Source organism: Ochotona princeps, chromosome 5, assembly GCF_030435755.1.
Source record: "Ochotona princeps isolate mOchPri1 chromosome 5, mOchPri1.hap1, whole genome shotgun sequence".
Taxonomy (NCBI): Eukaryota; Metazoa; Chordata; class Mammalia; order Lagomorpha; family Ochotonidae; genus Ochotona; species Ochotona princeps.
Genome location: NC_080836.1, coordinates 38076311 through 38084436, shown reverse-complemented (window position 1 = coordinate 38084436; position 8126 = coordinate 38076311). Strand labels below are relative to the sequence as shown.

At 40.7% G+C, this 8126-nt stretch overlaps 1 non-coding gene across 1 annotated transcript; it reads left to right on the top strand.

The window, feature by feature from the left end:
* Positions 1-444: 444 nt before the first annotated feature.
* On the top strand, positions 445-551 carry LOC118757942 (U6 spliceosomal RNA). The gene has a single exon (XR_004995446.2). It is a non-coding gene; the product is annotated as a U6 spliceosomal RNA (small nuclear RNA).
* The last annotated feature ends 7575 nt before the right edge of the window (positions 552-8126 follow it).

Below are 8126 nucleotides of genomic sequence, written 5' to 3'. Positions count from 1 at the left end.
GAAATCAGCATATAGAAGAATCATCTGTATGCCTATGTTTATAACAGCTCAATTCACCCAGATGTCCATCAACTGATGATTGAATAAAGAAAACATGGTTTATATATGCTATGGAAAGTGCTTAGATAAAAAAGGATGAAATTAATGCAACAAAACTAATGTAACTGGAAACCATTATGCTTAGTAAAGTAAATCAGTTCCCAAAAGACAAATAAAATACAAGTATTATATGTTTTCCCTAGTCTGTGGTAAATAATACACAAGATGTAATATATATAAACTAGATTGCCATCTTCAGATTTGATTATTATTTATAGCCTTTTTCTATACTCTTGAGTAACAGTGGTCTCTTTTCTCTATGCTGTGTGTTAAATTCTTTACCTAAAGGATTTTTAGCCTGTAATTGTGAATTAAATATGTCATTTTAGAAATTAAAAAAAAAAGGCGCTTGCTTCAGCAGCACGCATGCTAAAATTGGAGTGATACAGAGAAGATTGTCATGGTATCTGCATAAGGCTGACAAACAAAAATTAAAAAAAAAGAAGGAAGGAAGAAGGCGGGAGAAAATACAGGTGACAAAGAGTAGAGTAGGGAATAACAATGTGCTCCTAAATTTGTAATGTGAAATGCATGAAACTTATAAATCAAATGTCTTTCATGAAGTTTTACTTCTGATTTGAGGTTAGATTTGTCTGTGCTATTCTAGGTCCCTGATATGCATTGCTACGTTGTTTAACAGTTTTCCTTTTTTTATTAGGTACTTATTGCTATAAGCTTTCCACTTAGCACTGCTTGTTTTTGCTATAAATTTTGATGTATTGTACTTTCATTTTCATCGGTTTAAGGGGAATTTAAAATTTTCCTTTTGATTATCCTATGATCCACTGTTCATATGTGAGCACGTTTTTCAGTCTGAAATTTATATATAATTTCTAAAGTGAATTTTGTTAGTAATTTCCATCCATTCAATTGTGGCTAGAAAAGATACATGATATGATTTCAATTTTTGAAGTTGTTAAGAATTGTTTTATGGCATCATGTGGGTTCCATCCTACAATACGTTTCATGTGCTGATGAAAACAGTGTGTGTCTTGCAGTTGTGTAATAGAGCACTCTGTAGATGTCCATTAAGTTTATCTGCTCTGGAGTGCTGACTAGCTTTATTTCTTGATTTTTGTGTGTGTGTGTGTACTTGAGGTGACCATTGATAAGGTAGAATGTTAATGTTCTCCAGTACTATTTTTTATTATACATATATTTTTATTAATTATTTTGCATTATGTGACAGTTTCATAGGCTCTGGGAATCCCCCCACCCCTCCCCACGCCCCTCCCCCCTGGTGGATTCCTCCACCTTGGTGCAGTATTACAGTTCAAATTCAATCAAGATTCTTTCCTTGCAAACGTATACCAAGCATAGAGTCCAGCTACTTATTGTCCAGATGGGTTGAACAGTTTCTTGGGGAGACCATTTCTGGTCCGAAGTTAGAGCTGGTAGAATATCATCCCAGTCAATTAAGAGTCCCAATATAAATGTTCTCCAGTACTATTGTGTTGAAGTTTATGTCTCCCATGAAAGTCATTAATAATAGATGCATATACATTAACATTAGTCATATAATGTTGTTGAGTCGATTTCTTGAGCATTACATAGAGATATTCTTTGTCTCTTTTTCATAATTTTTATCCTGAAATACATTTTATCTGATACAATGGAGATGCTTTTGCTCACTTTTGATTTCGATTTGCATGAAATATGTTTTCTGTCCTTTAACCTTCATGCTGTATGTGTCTTTACTGGTGAACTTTTTCCAGTAGGCAATGTGCATGATTTAATTGTAGGAATTTAGTTCATTGACATTCGGATTATGAATGGTAAGCAATGATTTAGTCCTGTCATTTTGGTACAAATATTTCTATTCTTTTTTTCTAAATATTCTTTTGTTTTTTATCAGTGAGTGTTCTACACTGTTTTTTTATAAGATTTTATTCATTTTTTTATTACAGCCAGATATACACAGAGGAGGAGGGACAGAGAGGAAGATCTTCCGTCCGATGATTCACTCCCCAAGTGAGCCGCAACGGGCCGATGCTCGCCGATCCAAAGCCGGGAACCAGGAACCTCCTCCGGGTCTCCCACGCGGGTGCAGTGTCCCAATGCATTGGGCCGTCCTCAACTGCTTTCCCAGGCCACAAGCAGGGAGCTGGATGGGAAGTGGAGCTGTGGGGGTTAGAACCGGCGCCCATATGGGATCCCAGCGCGTTCAAGGTGAGGACTTTAGCCGCTAGGCCACGCCGCCGGGCCCCTACACTGTTTTTTGTTGTTAATTGCCTTTTTTTGTTTCTGTATGTGGTAAACTCATAAATATCATTTGTAAGGCTAGGTCTGGTGCCGATGAATTATTTCATTTTGTGCTTGTCTTGTCTTTACTTGACTTTCATTTATGAATGAGAGCTTTGCTGTGTAAAATACCCTGGATTGGGAGCTGTTTATTTTCTGAACTTGAGCTATTTTTCTCCCTTCTCTGCTGTCCTGTTCCTATTGAGAAATCTGATGTCAATTCGATGGGAATTCCTTGAATAGTGACCTGGTGCCTTTCTGTTAAAAATTTTAGGATATTCCATTTTTTCCTTTTGTGACTTTCCCCCTCTCTTTATTATTATTATTATTGCCATTGTTTTATAGTTGTAGAGATTCCTCCCTTCCCCTTCCTTTCTATGTTTTTCTCTCAAACCATTTTCCAGCATATACTCACAGTAATAAAGCACTTTATTATGCTACTTCAGTGTATCATGGCATTGCAGGTATGGACAATTGTAGAAAGTCTAGTATCCATCCTATTGTTATGGTATTTTTAACTGTTTCATTGGCAGTTCCTTTGTTTTCAAAGATTTATTGATCTTTTATTGCAAAGTAAGATATACAGAGAAAAGGAGAGACACGGGAAGATCTTCCATCAGCTGATTTATTCTCCAAATGATCACAATGGCCAGAGATGAGCCATTCTGAAGCCAGGAGCCAGGAGCTTCTTCTGGGTCTCCCATGTGGGTGCAGGGTCCCAAGGCTTTGGGCTGTCATCAACTGCTTTTCCAGGCCATAACCAGGGAGCTGGATGGGAAGCGGGGCTGTCAGGATTAGAAATGGTGCACATATGGTATCTTGGCAGGTGCAAGGCGAGGACTTTAGCTGCTAGGCTACCGTGCCCGGTCTTTTAATAGGAAGCAGGGATGTATACTCAATGTCTTTTGATACTTTTCAAAGCTTAAATATAATGTTTTATAGTGAGGATATTTTCTGAGCCTGTCTATTTGGGATTTTACATTTGAATGTCAATGTCTTCAAATTGGGGAAGGTTTTGGCTTCTCTCTCTCTCTCCTTCTTTTCTTCCCTTTCTTTTCCTTCTTTCTTTCACTCCAGGAAAGTTACCTGATTACTCATATTTCTTGTGTTTCTATATGGATTTTGCACATCTGCAAAAAATTTTTATCATTTTAAAAGAGTGGTTTATCTAATCGAAGGCTTTTCCGCAGAGATGTGCCTCTGGATATTTACTTAATGGACTGCTTTAGCTCTAAGTTAGATTTTGTAGTATTGTCTCCCTATTCCGTCACTGGCTGTAGTTGTTGGTGGCCATGGTAGGCGTCTAGGGTATTCTTGTGCCTCAGTATGATCACTGAAACCACCCATGCAGGGGTCCTGCTGTTCTTCAAGGGAGAGATGGCATGAAGAACTCCTGAGACACTGGGGACAGATCTTGCGGCTGCTCTGCATGTACCTAGCACAAAGACTCTCAGGCAGTATCCAAGTCAGATATTGGCATTGACAGTTATTGCTGGCTTGAGGAGCCAGTAAAATGTAACTGATGTCCAGCTCCAAGACTCACATTAATGCTGTGTGAAGGAGGCAGGTTCCATAGATGCTGACAGGGAGCTGGCTTGATTTCTGAGAGGGAGTTTGGCTCTGGTACCACAGGAATGCTACTTTGGGCATCATCTGTGAGCTGCTTGCTGGTCCGAGTCGGGTGCAGAAACGTCAGGTCTGAGCAGCAAGTTAGCAACAATACCGCAAATGTGCAAGTTTTATGGAAATAGCTGGAATCCTGAGCTCTCTGCTGGGCTTAGGTAGAGAGAAGAAATTAGGGTAGAATGGTGTTAAGTGTGACTTAGAACCCATTTCTAAGTCTGAGTGAGTAAGGAATTGCTGGGATAGCTGGGCTACATAAAGCATAAACAGGGAACCAAGGGCATGCACTAGGTGGGGAGAAAGCTCTGTCCACTGTATTTGGGAGGGACAGGGTTCTGTAGTAGCACTAGATATAGGCATTGTTTAGCATTCCTGGCTACTGAGCATGTGAACAGTGGAGCCACCTGGGATGTGATTCATTGCCATAGCCCTCCGCTGTGCAGGGTGAATAGGTTGATTCACTGTTTAGAATGAGCATAGTACCAGCAGCCGTACACATCATGATGTATAAATTGTACAGAGTACCCCACCAGAATTACTGCTCCCAGTGTGGCATCTTGAAGAGGGGAGACACATAATGAGAAAAGAAATGACAGAAGTTTTTTGAAAGTGGAGTAGCCAGAGGAATAATCTTTCTGTGAAAGTGGATTAACCACAGTGCTTGTTCCAGTGGTTTTTACTCACTTGGAAGATCACACTTTTATACTGATTTGATTCTCTTGTGGGTTTTTGTTTACTGACTAATCATCATCCCAGCCAGGAAGTCCTCAGGTGGATCATTGCATACCCAGAGGGTGGAAGAGAGCAGAATGATGCCCTGTTATTTATGAATGTGTTCTGCCTGAGACTGCCACCTTGCCAACCATGGACTTATTCAAAGCAGTTTCATCTGTATAGCTTTTTATTTTTTAAAGATTTATTTATTTTTTATTGGAAAGATGGATATACAGAGAGGAGAAGAGACAGAGAGGAAGATCTTCCATCTGATGATTAACCCCCCAAGTGACCGCAACAGCTGGAGCTGAGCCAATCCGAAGCCAGGAGCCAGGAGCTTCTTCCAGGTCTCCCACATGGGTGCAAGGTCCCAAATCTTTAGGCCGTCCCCCACTGCTTTTCCAGGCCACAAGCAGGGAGCTGGATGGGAAGCAGGACTGCTGGGATTAGAACCGGTGCCCATATGGGATCCCGAGTGTGCAAAGCAAGGACTTTAGCCATAACACTATGCTATCATGCCGGGCCCAGCTTTTCATTTTTGAATGTTTGGTAAGAGTTTGTCTCTGTTCTTCTCTAGCTTGCTGATGTCTCTCCTTAACGATCTCCAGCACCTGAACCTATGTTTTAAAGACAATATATGCTTCTGAGGGTCATTGACTGCTGTTTTGAGTGCAAAATGCCCTAGAAGTTTGATTTCAAACACAGGTTTGGCCTTTAGCAAATGTGCCTGTGCATTCCTGGGCTATTGTGAGAGCCATACCTTATATAGGGAGCTCAGAGTATCCATAGAAATTCAGGTTGGATACTTGGGCGTCTTGACTTAAGTCCTTGAGGACACAGCTTTTTTTTTTTTAATATCCTACTTATTTTTTATTTATTTTGATGATCTTTACATAGTTGATTAGGGCTCAAAGGGTCAAGGGCTACAGGAAAGTGGGTAAGACCATTGTTTCCTCATTCTTTTTTTTACTTCCTGTATCTGGGGGAAGGGGAGAGACCAAGGGAGAATCCACACCCAGCCTCCCAACCATCCCAGAGTCCCCAATGTGGGGCATGCTCCGAGGGCATTGCTCAAGTGGTTTCAATAATTCAGCTATTCTGAGTTGCTGGCAATCTCACCATTCCAAGCATGATGAAATCTCTTCAGAACCTACTGTCTGGCTTAGTCCGCCTTAGCATCTCCACTTGCCCAGATTTTCACTGCCCACCCTTGGCTGGGGTAGTTGGATCAATTTGCTCTGTCCTCTGTTCTGGTACCAGGTGTCGTGTGCAGGCTCTAATGGACTACCATATCCTCCATGTGCACCTGGACATGCAGGGACACAACTTTTAGCCCAAACCTGCATTTCAAGTGGTTGAGGTTAGGTAGTGAGGAAGAGGATGGTCCCCAGGTCAGACCTGTCTGTTTCTATAGTGCTAGGGGCTGGCTCTCTCAGCAGCCCTGCTCGTACTCTCTCCTGTGAAGCAGAATACTGTGAGGTCCCCGTTAGGCCCTGCTGAACCTGTGGAGCTTACTCTGACTTGCTAGAATGCAGGGATGACCTTGGCATCTCCAGGAGTAAAATGGGAAAAACTCCTGTCTCTTAGCATGATATAGATTGTGGTAGTGATGTCCCTCTCGACAAGGAGCCTCTCTCCAGCCCCGTTCTGGCTCTCAGGGTTCAGGTATGGTATAAGCCAGGGAACCGTGAACCCTGCAAGGAGCTCTTCTTACTGCGCTGCTGGCTGGCTATGACTATATTCCTCTCCACAGAGAGGTGCCTGGGCAAGGATTTGGGCATTTGGGCTCTGCTGCTGCTTTCATGATCATTCTTTCCTTTGCAAAGTGGAACATCCTGTCACCTCTCTCTGTGCTGTTACGTATTTGTGTTCCATTGCATTCCCACTGTTCTCTTATTCAGATACTCTAGCTCAGCAGCTCACCTGTAGAAGTAGCTGCTTTGGCGTTCTCAACCGAGGATAAAGCGAATGACAGGCCTCTCTTAGAAGGCCGTTTTAAATCACTGCCATTTCAAACGTCTAATAGGCCTCTGCTTGGAATGCTGTTTACCACTTGTTTGTCATTTCTTGAGTTCTTACTGTGTTCTGAGAATCATTCATACTCTGTAATTGCTGAATATAGGTTTGTCTGGAAGGAAATTTGCAATCTGGAATAGGTGGTTGACTAAATGATCCCAAACAGAAAATCACAAGGTATAACATCCATAAACAAAAAATTTCGTGATAAAGACTTTTATGTAATTAAGTCTTTAGAACAATTGCTGTCAAATGCCAGTAGAAACAAGAACCATTCAGAAAGCTTTGGCAATATGCAAGTGTTTAAATTCTATTACTGGATACTCTGAGTTCCTTGGCTTGGGCTCCAAGGAATCAGTAGTTATTGAAAGTCTCAAAAAGGCATTAAGCACATGGTTGAAATTTGCCCATTACTGTTTATGACAGGCCTGAAATGATGACAAAGATTTTAAGCCAGACTCGAAGTATTATCTATCCAACGTGAACCCTTTCTCAGCAGCAAAATTTACCAAACGTCAGAGTGACCATGTTAGCTACAGGCAGAAAAAAAAAAGTTCATGGAAAGTGGATTAAAAATCAGTTTTATGTCGGTGTAAAATAAAAATGTTCACATATAATTTGTCCTTACTATGCATTTTCCTTCAGCGTTTCAACTCCTAATTCTTCTACCCAGTCCCTGATATCCTACTCCAACCCTTAATTATTATTCATCTATTTTTTGTATACATCCTTAGGTATGCTGGGTATTCCATGTAAATGTAATCATGTAATATGAACCTGTCTGATTCCTTTTACTTAGGCTAGTGTTCTTAAGATCATTAATATTTTACCTTGTGTCGGTACTTTATAGTTTTTAATCGGTGACTAGTATTCTATTTGTTTTTCCATTTGTTTTTCCATTTGTCAAGGGCTTGGGCCGTCTTTGGTTGCCTTGCCAGGAGCATCAGCAGGAAGCTGGGTAAGAGGAGTTTCAGCTGGGCAAAGAATTGGCTGCCATATGGGATGCTAGCATCTCAGATGGTATATTGACCCACTACGACACAACATTTTTTCTTATTAGCTTATTTTATGAATGTATTTATCAATACAATTTTAAGTAACATCTATGTATTATTTACATAGACATGTCAAGACATAAAAGACCTGTAATTAATGAACAAAGATATTGAATAGCAGAACTCTCTTCCCGATTTCAGCTTCCTATTGATACATTCTGAGAGGCAGTAGTAATGCCATGATGATAGATCCCTGTGTCCACATAAAACATGCAGATTTGAGATTTGGACTTCTAATTTTGGCCTGACCCTTTCCTGACTGTGGGCAGCTAGGGAGTGAGAGAAAGGGTTTCAGATTGTCTCTCCCTCAATCCCTGTTTCTGTAGTCTGCTTTTCAAATAAATAAATCTTAAAAACATAACTGTTTACTACTATTAC